This window comes from Corapipo altera, unplaced genomic scaffold, assembly GCF_003945725.1.
Source record: "Corapipo altera isolate COAL_440 unplaced genomic scaffold, ASM394572v1 22b, whole genome shotgun sequence".
NCBI classification, from domain to species: domain Eukaryota; kingdom Metazoa; phylum Chordata; class Aves; order Passeriformes; family Pipridae; genus Corapipo; species Corapipo altera.
Window position 1 is genome coordinate 12278099 of NW_020884876.1, and position 18398 is coordinate 12296496.

The following is an 18398-nucleotide window of genomic DNA, read 5'->3' on the forward strand; positions in this document are numbered from 1 at the left end:
GAATCTAGGGCAGAGAAAATTGAAATAGGTTGCTGCAATTTCTGTTATGCTGAAAAAATGAACAGTGTAAACACCCACATTTCAGATGCTGATGTACTTTTCTAATAGACTTTTCAAATATAGTAAATAAGTGGAGTTAGTTTGGTGAAATTATCAGTCTGAACAAGATCCGCAGTACCTTTGAGGGGAAAAATGAAAAAATTTACAACTGGAAATTAATTAGATTTTCTTATTTTTTTGGAATTTTGCTATTTAGTGATGAACTGTTGACAGTTTAGCAAATAACTGTCAACTTGGGTATTATCAATTCAGTATCATTTATCAGCAACAAATCTTCAATACATTTAACAGATTTTTCTTCAGTATATATTCTGCTATGTTGTTCAAAATGAAACAAAACCTTACTACTGAAGATAAAAAACATTTGTAAAGCACTAGATGAGTTAAATAAAGCCAACATGTCAAATCTGCACAAGAAGAAGACCTATGAAGTTTCATAGACAAATTTAAAAAAGTAGTCAAAATTTGTTATACAATGTAACAAATAAGTGTAGGTGTGGATGTACAACGGTTAATAGATGCTAAAACTGCAGAGTTTTTTTGGTCCTTAGCTTAATCACAGGGTGAGTAAAATACCGTTTCAGAAAGTTTGGCCTGCCTCATTAGTACAGAAAAGGTCAATTAATAATTATTGGGAAAAATGGTCCAGTAAATAGATTTATAAAATAGCATTGAAATAATAGAAACTGAATAGCATCACAGAAATCTGCTGCACTCAGATTTTCAAACTGGGGTCCCTAGATGCTTGGGGAATGGGAATGGTGTCTGCAACAGAGAATGACAGCAAGACTACTGCCACTAGTCATATAAAGTTTGTGGTATGTATCACAAACTGATAACTGGGAGTTAAGAGTCTTAGTAGCAATAAATCATAAAAGAACTGTTAGGCAGCTCTGAGCTTTCTTAATTCTTTGCAGATTTCATAAGCTGTGAGTTTGATGTTATTGGTGGCTGGAAACAAACACCACGATGTTGTGCAGCCTCTTTTCTTAGTGAGCTGCCATTTGGAGAGATTATTTCTATTATGTAGTGTCTGACACAAAGTTGTATTGATTAGTAATTCAATTAAATGATTCTATTATAAAATGCATGTTTTCTGGGAATTGCAGGCAATAGCAGCTGTTGTATCATAACACTGCACACATTCAAGTTTTCTATTAAATGCAATCATAATAAAAAAGATTTCATAAGGGCTTTAGTACACCACATAGATGCATCATTTTGTGGAAGCTTCTCACTTTTCTCAGGTCCAAAGTTACACACAGATATCCCTACTTGATATGAACTAAATGATTTCCAACTTGTACAGTTTTAGCTCAGGTATCAATATAGATATTTCTTTTATTTTTTTATTATGTTTTCCATTTTTTGCCAAAACTGAAAGCTAAACCAACCAACCAACCAAAAGCTAAAAAAAACCAGCCCCCTCCCCCCCCAAAAAACAACCCCCCAAAACCCTCAAATCTAAGCAACTTAAGGGAAAAAATTATTAGACCTGTCAAGAAGACTTTGAAATAAAGGTGAAGGACTGTAATAAAGTCATCATCTTGGCAAGCTGAACTCCACTGCTTTTTAGTCGTCTGTGACAAGTAAGAGTGACAATGGCAGAATCTCATCCATCTTCAAATCTTTGCAGGTTTCCAGATCTCTCAGCTCACTGCCATTCAACTTCCTTTTTCTAATGTATAATGCTGTGCTGGTTTTGGCTGGGGTAGAGTTAATTTTCTTTGCAGTGGCTGGTATGGGACTGTGTTTTGGAATTGTGCTGAACACAGGGTTGGTAATATAGAGACTTTTTTTATTGCTGAGCAATACTTACACAGAACCACGTACTGCCACACTGGTGAGGAGACTGGGGTGTATGGGAAATTGGAAGGAGACACACTCAGGACAAGTGACCCAAACTGACCAAAGGGATATTCCATACCATATGATATCATGTTCAGTATATAAAGTGGGGGGGGAGAAGAAGGAAGGGGGGACATTTTGAGTGATGGTGTTTGTCTTCCAAGTAACCATTACACGTGATGGAGCTCTACTCTCCTGGAGATGGTGGAAGTGAGAGAGAACCACAATTTGGTAAAGCATGGGAATTCACAGCCAAACTTTTGTAGACTCTGCCTAACTGCCTGAAAAACCTGGTTGACTTCTTACTAACCTACAAGATACAGGAAGCAAACATGTCTTCAAAACATTTTAGATTTAAATAAGCAGGTTACAATATAAATGAAAATTAATGTAATAATTTGCCTTGCTTTCAGGTTTATATCCGAACAGTCTTTCCAAAATTGCCCTTCTAAGTCTTTGGTGTCAGGGCTGATTAGCAGAAAGCAGCAGATAGAGGCACTGTTCCTCAAAACATTTAGGTCAGCTCTGATACTCTCTGGCATGTATCTAGGCCACATCTAATTAATCCCAGAATATTCCATCACTGCTAGATTACCTCTGTCAGCTTCTCCCTCAGAAACCTGGCAGCAAAGATTTTTTTACCTTAGGTGAGGAATTTCCCTTTTCTAAAGGTAAATGGGAGTGGTTTGTTTCATCGTCTAACTACATAATGTTTATGCAACAATTTACAGAGCCCTTAGGATGTAAAGTATGTAGTAGAGGTGAATACCTTCACTTGAAATTACTGGAATGTTGCCACAGATTTAAACAGAGCCAAGATTTCACCCACGATTGTGTTTAGGATAAAATTTACCAGCTTTCTCAGCTCTAAGTATGATGATGCTGTTCAAAAGAATTACATATTTTTTCTTTTTCTAAGCCAAATGTGAATACAAAGTGTTTGATCAAAGTAAGATCAGAAAATACAGAAGATCTGTAAAATAAAATAAGAATTCCATCTAAAAGCCTATTGGAGATCAGAAAAAGTTAAGGAACTAAATTGTATTTGTCCACTTTAGGCTGCAGTCTACAGTCTGCCACAGTCATTACTGGAATTACATAAACAATTTGCAAAGACACTCAGCATCTCCAGGTGATAGTTAAGCCAAGATTCAACTAGCACTGTGGAGCAGCAGATATGCAATTGGTGACCACTAAAAAATAACCTGTACTTACTGAACTAAGGATACGCTGCATCCATCTTCTGTGTATCACAATAGTGAAGCACAGAATCACAGTACTAAAAATAGAGCATTAATTAGCAATGCTAAATTTATATGCAATTATGCAAAGTGCTGAGTGTCTTGAACAGTACCATATTTGTATCTTGAGGGCAAAGTATCGTGACTTTTGAAATTAATGCTCTATAAATATGTAATCATCTAGTATGCAAAAAGCCAATTGATTTTTTCTTATACCTGATGGTAAAGTACTAGATGATAAGACAACTTACTACTTGCAGAACCAGAAATACCTGTTATTGGAGATCTATTAATATGCACTTCAAAACACAGGCCAAGAACAGCCTAGACATTTTTGCAGTGGGTGAGGTGTGTTTTTTAACTCCGCCCTCCACTTTTCAAATTATATCCTTACAATCTCCTTTAGTTAAACACCAAAAGGATTTTCCCTGCATTTCATACAGCACTGTTGTCAAAACCTTCATTTAAATGCTTCTACTAATACCTTCAGAATTATGTAATATTACAAATGTAAATAAGATGCAGATTTTTCACATACTTGTTTCTTTCTTATGCGAGTTGATTACTAAAGCAGGAAATGCTATTCATAAATGCTCACTACCAACACACTAAAAAAAAAAAATCCATATTGAAAGACTTCTTTTTTTTTTAACATCACTTGAGAAATAGTCAAATCAGTATCAATCATGAATTTTGCCTGTGTTGAGATTTACCTGTCCTTCAAATGTGCAGCTGATACCTGCATTAACATGTTTCACATCTGTGTTTGAGAAGTCATCTTATGGTTTTGCTCATATCAGAAGAAGAAAAGCAGATTTTATGAGATGCAGGATGAGTCCACCTGCAGAAAAGTACATATAGGTGTAGGATGAGTCCACCTGCAGAAGAAGTACATATAGGTGTATTGGATTCCATAGCCAATGCTGTGAAAGTGACAAATCCCACCGTCTTGCACTTAATGTCTTAGGATGAACTCACAGATAGGTAAAAAAATAATGTTTTGACAGGTGAAAAATGCACACAGGCTGGTGATGTGATACTAAAAACATTCTAAGTTAGTGTAAGCCCTCACAACTCACATTGCTATTCCACCAAGGTCCCCTACCACTATAGTGGGCTTCACCATAGGAGAGGAACTCTCACTTTTTGTTGTGGCCTACATTTTTGGCTGTATCTGAGAGTCCTATAAGCATATGTGGCAGGTAGGCTCTGCCTAAATTTTGGTCATGAAGCTCAATTCTGAACTGAAGGATGAAGTAGATTTATACAAGTGTTTTTAACAGTGATGGGCTTCCTGATGCTATGCATTAAGTAAAATAGCAAAATAATCATAATGATGCAGGGCCGAGTACCATTACTGAGAGATTATGTCATATTTGTCCTATTGCTTTAGAGATCTTACCCCTTCTTAGGCTTCATCACTCAAACACTGTGCAAACTGTGGTTTGGTGGTGGTAGCAAGATGAACATACCAAAGTGATCTCTAATCTTGCCATTTCCCATCATGTTCAATGCTGACTAGGCTACTAAATTTTCACCACCTCTTTTTATGATCAGCCTCTCAAACTCATCAGTTTCAAGTAGCTGAGCAAAAGTTACAGTTGTTGCAGTTACCTATAATCTTTGTGGGAGCATCTTGATGAAAGAGAGAGAAAAAGAAAGAGAGGAGAGAAAAAGGTGGGCTATTTGTGTGGATTATACAGGCTCTGAATTTGGAGTGTTACTGCCCTGTATCAACAGAAAAACACAACATTATTATTAAGAAGTGTATCAGTCATGTTAATTTAAGAATTCCCTACATTCAAGATTATGGATTTTAGATTCTGTAAGGCATAATTTTCCTTATAACACCTTGTATAAAATTTCTTATAACAAAAAAGTTAATTAAACTGGTAGTTATTGCTTTGGAGACAAAGATGCACTATTAACTTAGGCAAGAGGGAGAAATAACTTGCACTGTCTGAAAGAGTAAGAGCATGTAATACATGGAAAACACATGCAATTATCTTAAAAAGAGCTTTTAAGTTTTTATGAGTGCCTGCACAACCTGCACTGTTGTTGAAAAATTAAAACAGTTCATTGTATGCCTTGAATGCTAGAAGTTGCTTCATCTGATAAGATGAATGATCCTCTCTGATCATTCAAAGTTTCTCCTAATTCTTCCTTTCTTTCTATTGCCCTCTTGTTAGTCTGTCATTCTTTTTGCTCTCTCAAAACCAAAAACAAACAAGAAAAAGAAATATTGTTTTATACATTATAAATTCTCATCATGCTCCTAATACCAGGATTTCCAGTTTCCTGGTCAGTTATCTGGGTAGAGTTAAATTAATCAATTCAATTATCCACAATAACCGTCATTAGGAAGACAAGTGTTTCACGCTGCACCATGGTGCATGGAAAGGGCCAGCAACAGCATCAGCATCTACACTCACTACATAGACTAAGAAAAAGCTAGACCATTTTAAAGCTTCTGGTGTTGCAGCCTTCTCCCTGCTACTTGCAGGTGTAGGAGAAGCTTCTCAGAGTGATCAAACAAGCCTCCAGCACTTCAGGGTAATACCAGTCTGTTGCTGATGAAACCTGTGACCTGGTATAAAAAGCAAACAATAAGCAGAATCATTCAGCAAATGGCTGTCATGGTTCAAGAGCTTCTGATGGTTAAAGTCCTTAACAAATACCTGTAACCCTGCCTAAGCTTATGACTTTGAGGTTCCTCAGCTCTGCACAACAACACATGCCTTCATTACAACAGTCCTTGTATTAAGTGTTCCAACACCTGAGCTCTAAAGAAGTAGCAGAAATCAAGCTGAAAAATGTTCACATAGTTTGTCTGAACACACACAACTTTCCACCAAGTATAAGCTCAGGTGTTCTGGGAATGAGCATCCTGATGAGCTTTGAATCAAAGTAAAAAAAGATAGTGCTTTCTTACCACTGTCCTGTCCAACTTCTAAAATAAAGTTGCATAGTTAAAGAACATCATTATGTAAGTTGATCTATCCAGAAATCCTTAGCAGATGCATCTGGTTTTCTTCATTCTCCTGTGATGTTGTATTTCAAATTCAATACATTACTTTATGCATCTTGCTGACAGTGTTTATTTTTAAGAGCATGAAACTCTCAGTGCTCATCTATTGTTCCTGAATGCTGACAGCGCTCTCATCATGGCACTGGCTCTCTGAAGCTAGAAAAATTAAATAGGGGCCATCTTAGGAATCGTTCTGCTTAACATCAAGAGAGAGATTCTCCTGCCTTCTGGTTTCTAAATCTCAGTATGCAAAACGCAAAAAGATCCTAGGAGCTCTGCAGGCTTGGCAAGGAGTACAAAGTTTGTGTACTGTCATGCTGACCTGGTTCAGCTCTTTCTTTATCTTTCTCTGTTGTCTTTTTGCTTAGTACACTATCTATTGCGTATCCTTGTCCTGTGTACACTAAGTGCCTCCAGGCTGTTAGAGCACCTAAAGCATAGTGCGTGTATTTGCAGTCTCTTAATCCTGGACAAAGTTGAGACCTCAAGCACACGCACACAACTTATTCAGGAGTCTCAATATGTTTCAATAGATACAAAAACTCCTCAGGAATTTCAAAAGATGTATCTGCACTAATTAGAATCTGTATCATTTGCATGCCAGAGCTTTACTCATCACCTCAAACATCCCTTACCTACTCCCATTTTAACATTCATATCATCTTGCTTTTTTGAGAACATATTTGAAAATTCAAATTCAAAATCCATATCTAAAGCAGTAATGACTTCTGTGACAATTCACAGCTTTATTACTGTTAAGTTGCTTAATTCTCTAAGACCCCTGATGCTGAAATACCTGCAGCTGTTCAGTACCAATGACTCAGTATTTAATCTCTGAAAATACAAGTACCTTTTGTGCATCAAATACTGTATACTGCTTTTCTGGATAGTATTTTAATAAGCTTTCATCACCACTTTTAACCAATCATTCTTAAGGTCCACAGGCTAGATGATGAGTATGTATAAATCATGCAGCTCCAAATACATCAAAGAAAATATGTTCATTTGTCCCAGGATTTGGCTTCTTACTTCCAGTTTTACCAGGCTTTTCTTTAACTAATCTTGCAAATGCCTTAACCACATCCAATTCCTACTCTACTCCTCTCAATCCCTTTCAATTACCTCCTTCTTAACATATAACAACCCCTCCATAATATTTCCTTGTAAATTCTTTTAAATCTTGATTTTTCTTCTTCCCTTTTTTTTTTTTTTAATAAATTGGCTGATTGTTAGGAGCATTTGTAACTCTTTGAAATTGTACTTCTGAATGCATTGTGGTATATTGACTCTAAGGGCTGAAGTTTCTAAGCAGCTTTCAGAATAATGAGATTTGTGGGCATGACTCCCTTGCACTGCTATAAAGGTTTACTCTTTAGAGCTAAAAGATTTTCAAAAAATCGGTTTCTTTGTGCTACTGGCTTGTAAACACTGTGCTTGGAGCATGCATCCTTTACAGCACAGTTACCCTTTTCTCTTTCAAGTTACTTATTGTGCCTGAGGAGCTTGTGAACATCTACCCTTAACATGCAATTTTATAACCCGAGGGTGCATCATCTTTAGTAGCAGCTGATACACGCTGCAGCTTTTGCCCAATTTGCCTCCACTTTGCACATAGCATTTATGTGCATGAAATATTTGCACTACACATTTAATTAATGGGCGACTCATTCTCTTTCTTTGCCTGACCACATTTCCACTGATAAGTGGAATAACTTGTAGATATCTTAGGTAAAGTGTAAGTGGCAGCAACTTGTAGATATCTTATGTAAAGTTTCGGTCCAACTGAAAACGGTAGATTCATGTGCCACATTTTCAAGTTAGCAACGGCTAAAATGTTGATCTAAAATTCCTAGGTTCTGTAGACTGGCTCGGTTGCTACAATTGTTCTGACACTTCATATTATTATTTCACATGAAGTTTCATGACGAGTAAGCCTACCTCACACGCAACTGTTGCCTGCAGTATGTTTCACATTGTGATTTGGGCTGGGTTTGCCGAGTCTAACCCTGCGTGCCTTTGTTTGCTCTTGCACTGATGCTGTGGCACAGGTATGCCAGCGTGCCAAACAAGGTGGGTTGGCTTCACTGATTACGCCAGTTGGTGCTGGAGTATTTGCATTGTCTGAGCTCAGCCCAGCACTCCTCCATCCACACCTGCCACTGTGTGTGCTCTGAGTGCTGCAGGACAGTCATCAATCTGAAATCCAACTTCCTGATGCTCCTGATACAATCCAGGATGCAGCCATGTATTATTGCTTTTTTATTTTTTTCACCTACCTCCCATAGCACAATGAAACCACATCTCATCCTGCTGTTTTTTTCAGAGCTAGTCAAAGAACGTGCTGAAGCCCTTTTCATCCCCCAAAAGCATATTATTCTACTGCTTCCTCCATATACCACATTTTGAGTTCCAAGTTTTTGCCTCAGCAGCAGCTTTTGGTTAACTAGCTGATTCTGTTAATAATGAGGTATGGGAAACATATTTACAAATAACTGGAGAATAAGAATGCTATGCAAGCCTCTTGGAACTGAGGAAAGGAAAAAAGCTATCTAGTACTTATATAGGTTTTTACACACAGCCTCATTTGCCTTCCACTTTCCTCAGGGATTATGGGATAGTCACTTTACGATGACCCTTTTATCACGAAGTTACACATATGCCTAAGTCATTTTATAACCCAGGTCTGGTGCTTGTGTTGTGACTGTCACGCTACCCAAAGCTGTAGAAGTGTATTGACTTTTCCATAATTAAGACAGCAATACCCACTGATTGGATTTAACTGTTCACTGAAGGAAAAAAAAACCCAAAAAACCACCAAAACTCTTTTGCTGCAGACTTCCTAAAGACCCTGGAACATGTTAGGGATACAAGAATGACATGCATAGACATGAAAAGCTGAAAGACAGGTTGAAAAGTAAAGCATAAAAAAAAAGTAAAGACTGCTGAGTATTTCCACACCCTAAGGTGTTTAGAAGGCTTCATTCATATCTATTCCTTATAAGAACTGTGCTTTTATACTTATTTTTTAAATCCCTCACTTCTCAGTAATACAACTGTAACATCAAATATGTTGTAGGTATCTTAAAGTGTTTTCATTTCGAAGGAAAAAAGTTTCCTGCATTCAGAATCACCTACTTGCTTAGCATGCACTGGGAGTAGAGGAGGTTGCAGTACTAAGAATGTGTCTGAATCCTCAATTACATATGCCCATCCAGCACCTTTGAGTTTATTTTCTTTAAATACAGAGGCTTTGGGGAGGGAGGTGGTGGTGGCATCTTTTTGCTTCATTTTGCTGCTCAGTGATGTGACTTCGCATAGCTGTTTTAGGGCAGGCAAAAGAAAGGAGACCAGAGTCAGGCTTTTGTTCCTTGGCCAGCACAGCGTTTCAGGTCAGTGAGCCATGCTGCATTTGCTGCTGCACACTCAGCTTCTCCCCTGTATTAACCCCAGCAGCCTCAATACACCTTCTTACGGGGAGGAAAAATGCAGACATTGTTGCCAGATATAGTTCATACAGGTTTAAGGAAGCATTGCACAAATGCTTAAAGCATGCAAGAGTGAACTCCTGCAATCATATACAGCCTTAAACATGAAAGGATGCTTCAAGAATTTTAATTCTTTAAAAAGCTTTCTAATGAGAGGATGATCCAGCCTGGATCTGGTAAATGGACCCAACAGTTCCCACAGCTTCAGCATGTCATAAGTGATGGGACTAAGCTGACTCTGATGTCCCCAAATCTGGTATTGTAAGAAGCATCCCCAAAAGCAGTGTTTTACATCTGGTCTGCCAAGTGCTGGAATGGAACACTGCAGAAAAGAAACCAAAGAAAAGATATTTTCTCCTTTTTGACACGAGGGCTTTTTCTGTAAGATTTCAGTCCTTGCAGCTTATGAATAAATTCTAGCTGTGACAACTAAAGAAAAACAGAATCTTCTCATCCTTGTTCCCCAAACTCTGTCACCCTCCACTCCTCCACAAAACATGACAAGAACTCAAATAGCCCTAAAGTAAATATAAGCGCATTAAAAATACACTTTATGAGATAAACTGGAAATTTGGTGTGCTTGCCATTGGCAACCTATTTTGCCTTGCCAGCTTCAGACTTGTGCCTCTTCCTCTTTGAGGATAAAGCTCCCCAGGGTTTCTAAAGGACTCCAGTGACCTTTACAGACTCAGCTGGCTTTTTCAGCAGGCAGCACTTCTGTTGCCATGGTAGTGGGAGCCAGGGCCCCAACTCCAGTCAGAAAGGTTGGGGACTTTCTTCTGACGCATCATTACCACAATACAGAAATTAGGTAACGATATATAGATGTTGCCTGAGTTATCTGATATGGCATATCTTGCTGCAGATGTCATTTGTGGAGCAAATTACTTTTTTGTGCATTTGGTTCATTTTGGGAGCTCTTCTACTCTTAATCAACTTCATCTTGGCCTGAGAGCATGTGCTTCAGAACAGTGAGTGGTAGTGTACTCTGTAAGGGGAAATACAGCAGCTCCATCTTGTTGGGCATAAGCAAAGTACCAATAGATATTCTCCTCGCAAACTTTATTTCATTAAGAACTATCAGACTTCTTGCCCCCAGTCCATAAGCAGCTGCTGTTCACAGTCAGATTCACAAGCCATGAAGCATTGTGGAGCCCAAGAACCTTCGCTGGCATTTGGCTTTTCAGATGGGAACGTCTCCATGCAAGTAAGTTCATATTTGGTCCCTGCACACAGCTGTCACCGTTACAATCAATAAAGCTTAAAGAGAGGCCTACCATACAGTTTTGTGACCAGATGCACTCTAATGACAGCACTACAAAATTCCCTTGTGCCAGTTACCTCAGCTCACGGGACACGGAAAAAGAGATGGCAAGAGTCTGCCCAAGGGCTGTGCACTAACTCGACTCTTCCTAGCCCTTCTTGCTCCCTTCTGATTCTTCCCCTTCTCCATAATTTTTGAAAAAATAGGTGCTGTGTGGAGGTTTTTTTGTCCTCCAGTCAACTGATGAGGAAATTTGAGATCATGTGGGGTTTTTTTGTTGTTTGGTTAGTTGGGGTTTTGTGGTTTGGGTTTGTTTGTTTGGGGTTTTTTGTTTGTTGTGTGGTTTTTTTTAAAGCCAGAGAAAAGAGAGTGACTAAGATCCATTCTCAGTGAAAATGTTCTCGTTTGGTGAATGTTGGTGAATAGTGTAAGACCACCAAACTAAAAAGGCAAAGAGGTTAAGTTTCCTACGTTGCTTAAGAGCAGAACACTTATGAGCTTGTGGTGACCCTTCCCAGAGAAGGAAATAAAGACTATGACCTATTAAAAAAAAAATAAAATCTAAAAAACCCCCACAAGAAGTTAAACACACCTTACATGCCACATGCTATAAAAACTAAGATCTAAATCACTACTGCTTTTCACAGAATATAAATTCAAAGATGCCAGACAAAATCTAATCCTTTTACTTACAGAAAACTGCTTAGCACACAAACAAAAACCTTACTTAAAAAAAAATGTAATTTTTAAATGTATACACACACTGCTGTTAAATGGTCTGTAAATTGCTGCTCTTCTAGGCAGAGTAAATATTTTGTGATAAACTGTTGTCTCTTCATCTGAAATGCAAACTGTTATCTTTATTAATCATAAAAGACAAGGCTTTTTTAAAAAATGAGCTGCTGTATTTGTATATGCCTACCACTGTGCTCAGACACCAAGTAAAGAATATCGTGGCAGGCAAACAATAGAGAAATATTTAGTTTCTCTTGCTTCAAACGTGCTTTAAGAAGGGACATATTTTACTTTAGATTTACTTTGATGGAAGCTCTCAGGGGAACTGAAAATGTTACAGACCTCATTCATAGCTAGACTTCCCTTAATTTCATCACACATGCATTGACAAGACTGTTCTAAGAATGACCACAGCTTCAGCCTTTCAGGTGTAAGCTTGCTGAAGATTATCTAATAATGAGTCAGGTGAAGGTCTAATGCAAGAGAAAAATTTTTTGCATGGAACCACAAGCAGCTAGCATAAAGGACACGAAATTTATGGTTGTTGCTTTTCATTTACTGGAAATTGGAATGTGGCAGCTCCAGAAACAACACTCACACTTCTAGTATCTTGCATTTCTTAACAGAAGAGCTTTGCCTCCCCACCTTCCCCTCCCCCAAGCTGCTATTTCAGAAACAGTTAAATAGACAGTTCTTGCTCTCAGGTCTACAACTGCTAAGGACTTCATGAGCACCCTTATGATACTGACACTTGACATGCCAACATGAAGAATTTTAATCACTGACCTGATTTTGGGTCGATGTGGTCTTTTTTCAGTTGTGTGTCCCAGTCTTTGGAGAGTCAGGGTCATATCTTCTGAGAGGGCTGCAAATGCAGGTTTCTTGGCATGAAAATGGTGAAGCCACAGCTGGTCACTAAGTAGGAGGTACAAAGAGGAACCCCTGAGTGAGACAGGTAAAAAAACCCCAAACAACCAAACCTTGAGCATGAATCTGCAAAAGACTTTAAGTAATCTTTGGTATAGTCTGTTGCTGTGTGGGATGATGAGGAGCTGGCATTTCCCCCTCTGACTGCAGTGTCCTGTCCTGGTGGTACCAGCATGGACCCTGTTGGGTCACCTGAAGCATATGGGGTGGCCTAAGGAGGCACTTCAGGGCGATGTCCAATGATGACTGGTTTCCTGCTCTCAATTTGGGTACTGGGAAGCACTGAGGAGATAAGAATAACCAAGTAATCCAGATATAGGGGGCATTTTCTCCTCTAGTTCAGGCAGTAGCTACAGAGCCAACCTCTGGCAAAGGGCTGCGAGTAATTACCTTGAAGGTGCTACTACTGGGGTTAGTCCCCCAGTGGCACTTTCTCAACTCTTCCCACTTCTCTGGGAAGTTGAGAGACACTGTTGAGAGACATTGTCCTTCTACTTGTCAATTTTGCTTCCTCCCTACCAAAATAAAGTTTACCCTGGCATTTCCTTGATGTAGAAGCTCATTAGTTCTAAATCAGGAGACATGTTTAACTAAGACAGTAGTGAATGTCACTTGAGAACCACTTAGTCTGGCAGAAGAAAAAAACAGTATTAAAACCACCCATTTTCCCTCCTCATCTTGAAAGCCAAAAAGAAATAAGCTAGTTGGAGTAATCATCCACATACAAACACCCCACCAGATACCATCTTCTGAATCCACTTACCAAGGCCTCCAATTGAAGAGGTCACTACAATTCCCCTTCAATACCAAAAAGAAGATACTGCTGCTGACCAGGAGTGCATAAACACGTCTCCTTCTCACCCAGCTGGGACAGCTTGTTGTCCAGAGCTCATAGCATTACCCATTGTGCAGAAAGGCAACACATCTCCAGTCGGTGCACAGAATTACCAGTCAGAAGTAGGGATGTAAGCACCACCACTAGGTAGCTAATGTACAGAAATACTTCACAGACTGATGGCTTTTCATGATGGAAATTCAAGGGCAGCTGCCCTATTCAAGCACTTACAAATGGCTGCTGCTATGGTAGAGCTGTATCTGTAGGCTGAGATCTTATAGCTGCTGCTGACCTCCTCTGTCAGAGAAAACTCCTGCCTCTGCAAGGAGCTGCCCACCTGGGAGGATCACAAACTGCCCTCACCCTTCCCCATCCACAGGCATCGCAGAGGATGAAGGGAGGCCAGAAGGTAGGAGCCAGACTTGGATCCTCCCTTTCTTGACTAGCAGGAGTATATGTGGCAGCATCTCAGCCTTGAAGTAAAAGAAAAGACAAAGCAGAAATGCGTCCAGTCTTCTTGTCCCTCTTCCCGTGCCAAAAAGCTGCATTTGGAGTTAATAAACATGCTCCAGTAACTACCATGTAACTCTTGTCTATCGCTGGTCCTTGCAGAGACAGCACACTCATTTCAGACCAAGATGCAGTTCCTTCTACTTTCTTTTCCTCCTGTTTAAAGTCTTATTACCCTCCTGATGCACTCTTACCTGCAAGAGCTCTTTAAAGCTTTTTCCTTGAAGGTTTGCACCTGATGTTATCAAAGATAATTAGATAATTGACACATAATTCACACAAGGCTCTCTGGTTTCTTTATACATGGTGTTTTCCTCCGGCTGTGAACTCTAAATGATACAAATGGGAAAATTCTCTGTTGTTTTACAGCTTTTAAATTTAGGTTACATTAAAACTAATGCCTAATTGATTTGGATGTATCTAAAGCACTTTACTGTTCTTTTAATAATAATTTTTCTTTGTTCCTAGTTGTTCCCTCACTAAGGGTAGTGCCTGTAATGTTAATGACTCCAGTCTCATTAAGGACTTGATAGAAGTTTTTCTTATTTGTACATCTCCCTCACTTATAATTTGTTTTGTTGTTATAATCACTGTTTCAGTCTATCATCACTATTGGAAGATATTTACCAGGTTTGTTCAGTAGAACTGCCTGTAAGAAATTAGTCCCAAACAGCTTAAGTAGAAAAGTTAGGTAGAAAATAACTATTTTTTTTCCTGATTGTGAATGTCTTCAGTTTGCATTGGACTACAGTACCCTTTTAAGCTCTCTAGACAAGGAACGCTCACATGCATGCTTATAGTTTTCTTACTTTTGCTATTTTTGATGTTCAGAGGTCTTTGGAAGCAATGTTCACTTTAACTGCTCCCTTGGAAAGCTGCCAAATAAACAAAAATTAGATTGTGTCCAGTTAAAACCTACCTCAGCTATGCCATATGTAGTGGATTTCAGGGATGAATTTAATAACTAATTTAGATTAGAAGCTTTTAGGATAGAGGTACAGCACTGAAGAACTGAAATGTATGGGTATGCAGAAAATTTAGTTAAAGGGCTTAAGGTAAAGAGACAAAAATGAAAAAGAAAAATAATTCCTTTAAGATAAATAATACGTAATAAGCAACTCTTCCTTCCCTAATCTTTGAAGGTGATTGATTGACTAATCATACTCTTCTGTATGACTCTTAAACTTCTGCAGTTAATCCTCCTGAGGAAGATGATGTATTTTATGTCTTATTAGTTGTAGGTAGAAAAAGAACCAGTGGTGCTGGGAATTTCTAGGTTGGGGGGTTTTTTTGTTGTTGTTGTTGTTGCTTTTTTTTTTTAAATTTGGCATAGAAGTGGAACAAGTAAATCTTGACTTACATGACTTTTTACAGGAATCAAGTTCTCACGAACTTTTTCAATGCTTCCTTACTTGTCACTCAAGGACTATTACACCAGTACATCTGTTTTGTCCTCACTTCTGTATTTGCCTCTTATTTAAGTGGCCATTCAAGATATGATTTAAGGTGTTGCCAGAGCTAACAGTGCTCTTTGTTAAAGAAGAGGACTTTGGCTTCTCTTTCTGTTGATATTACACAGCTGGCATGGCTGGGGGCTGTGGGAACATGAGCAGCCATATGGCCCTGGGCAGCCCTGCAGCTGGTTGGGCTTGTCTGATTCTTCACCCACTCACAGCAGGTTATTTTAGCAGCAGTAGATGTACCACAAACTGAAAAATTAATGCTGTAGCTTCTGAGAGGTATTTATTCATTCACATCATGGTAATCTTTTTGAAACTGCTCTTTAGCAATCTTTTACTTTGTATTCTGTAACATAATACATCCAAATATAAAATAGGACAGGCGTACAATTTTTATTCCATAGTTCAGCTTCTTAATTACAGTCCAGAAATTTACAGGCATGTGCTCTCTGTAAACCCTTTAAGCATGTCTTGAAAACTTTATTTTATGCATTCGTAAGTTGGTCAAAGCTTCTACAGCTGTTGTTTAATAACATCTAAACCAACTATCTTAGACCAGTCAGCACAGAAGTGTATATTTTCCTTTACTTATTATAATTTATATATTACTAATTGTAGTCTATTGTATAATACTTCAAATGCACACACCTGAAAATATTTTCCCCATTTTTTCAGAAAGCTATATTTCCTAAATTACAATAACCAAAGAATCTGACCTTGATTCACAGATAATTAGACAACTCCTTTTTACTTGTTGATTGAGCTCTATCAGCTGCCTATCAGCCCAGATCATTACTGGCTGTCTTGCCTGCTGGGATATTGGACAGGGATTACACAAAGTTGTCTTCAACTCTTCTTGGCCCTTTATATATAATTTATAATAGTTTAATTGCCAGGGAATGTTTTGTCCTGAATGTCGTTTAACAGCAAGGGAAGGCTTTAATTCCAGACTCTCAGAAAAGTGAGAGAAATGGATGTTTTGCAGGATACCTGCAGGAAAGGGTATTCACAAAGATGCCTGGAAAATACTCTGACCATCAGAAAGGCTAGTTGATAAATAGAAGCAACTCAGAGACTCAGAAGGGACCACATGTTTCTATTTTGCCACCTAATGCTTGGTAGACCGTACGTGTGTGCGTGTGTGTGCGTGTGTGTGTGTGTTTATGGGGACTGGACTGCTGTGAAGTGTTGAGAGATGTGCTGTGAACCACATCACCTGGAGAGCTGGGCAATATCAAGCTACTTCAGCCAACAGAGTCTGAGGTGGAAAACTGCAGGTCAGGCCAAAGTTGGAAGGAATGTACCCCTTGCCAGGACAACAACTGTGGAGAACAACCCCCAAAGAATGGGTTTATACAGCTATGGTGCAGACTTGTATGAAAAACTGGCAGCAGAGCCCTGATGAAGCATCATTACTCTTCTAGGTGTAGATTAACTGTAGAGCAGTAGCTGCAATAGGGAGGTTGATATGACAGGAATAAAGGAAAACAAGTTTTAGAATCATAGAACGGTTTAGGTTAGAAACGACCTTAAAGATCATCTAATTCCAATCCCTCTGCCATGGGCAGGGACACCTTCCACTAGACCAGGTTGCTCAGAACTCCATCTAACCTCGCCTTAAACATTTCCAAGGATGGGACATCCACAACTTCTCTGGGCAACCTGTTCCAGTGCCTCACCAGCACCACAGTAAAGAATTTAGCCTTCTCTTTTCCAGGCTGCACAAACCCAATTGTGTTAGTCTTTCCTCACTGGAGAAGTACTTTGTCTCTCTAATCATCCTGGTGGCTCTCCTCTGGATTTGCTCCAACAGGTCCACATCCTTCCTGTGCTGGGGGCCCCAGAGCTGAATGCAGCATTCCACGTGGAGTCTCACGAGAGTGGAGGAGAGGGAGAGAATCGCTTCCTTTGACCTGCTGACCACGCTGCTTTTGATGCAGCCCAGGATACAACTGGCTTTCTGGGCTGCAAGTGCACATTGTGACCACACATTGCCAGCTCATGTCCCCTTCCTTGGCTGACAATTCTTTTAAAAGTGCATTTGTACAGCCTTTACACTGGTACTCTGATTTCCTAGGAACTTGTTTAGTGAAGGGACACGGTACAACTTCTATCCATATGTTCTGGTTACAAATAAATGACTCTGGACGTGCATAAAACCAAATAGGAAACCAATGAAAGCATTCCTGTCTAGTAGGAAAGAAAAGGTGATGTTTTACTGCCATCTCTGCGAATGTTGCTTTGATAATGGGAATCATTATAGATATTAACTCTGCTGACATGCTGGGGAGTAAACTGGAGCCCTGTACATCTGTAAGCAAAAGCTGCTGCATGTTGGATAATCTCTCTCTTTTTGTGTTTTTGTAAAAAAACCCCAACCCCTCTGACTCTTTGCAGCTTGACTAGAAGTTAACCTGTATCATGCATTCATCACAGATTATGCATCCATTTCAGACTAGCAATAATGCCTTCAGTTAAAGTTATTATAATCCCTTGGTGGCTTTCACAAACCACAATTTAATACAATTCTGCTCAGTTTCTTGTATCTATGTTAGCTCAATACGGATAATCAAAAGATGAAAACCTGATGTCCAGACTAAGTTTGGCTGCTTCTATACATTAGTACAAAGTATATCCACTGACTAAGATGCTTCCTGTTCTTACATACTTCCTTCTCTGGGCAGTTCTGAATATTGAAGATGAGTGAGAAAGTAGATCACCAATGCAATTTTCTCCCTCAAGGATGTTTGACTCTCTGTGTTATGAGCTATAACTTTTCTATGAACGAAATCTATAGTGAGACTGGCCCATAAGGACAGAACTTCTCAGGTGCATTTCTCCTCCCTATCCCACTGTTAGCACAAGCCACTGTAAACCATGTACCCTGAGGGAGAAAGGCTTGTGGCTCTGCCCAGTCAAGATCAAAGCAGTTTTAGTCACTTTTATGTTGAGGAGGGGATCTGTAACAGCAGAAACACCGTTGGCACAAACCAGAAAGTTGGGAA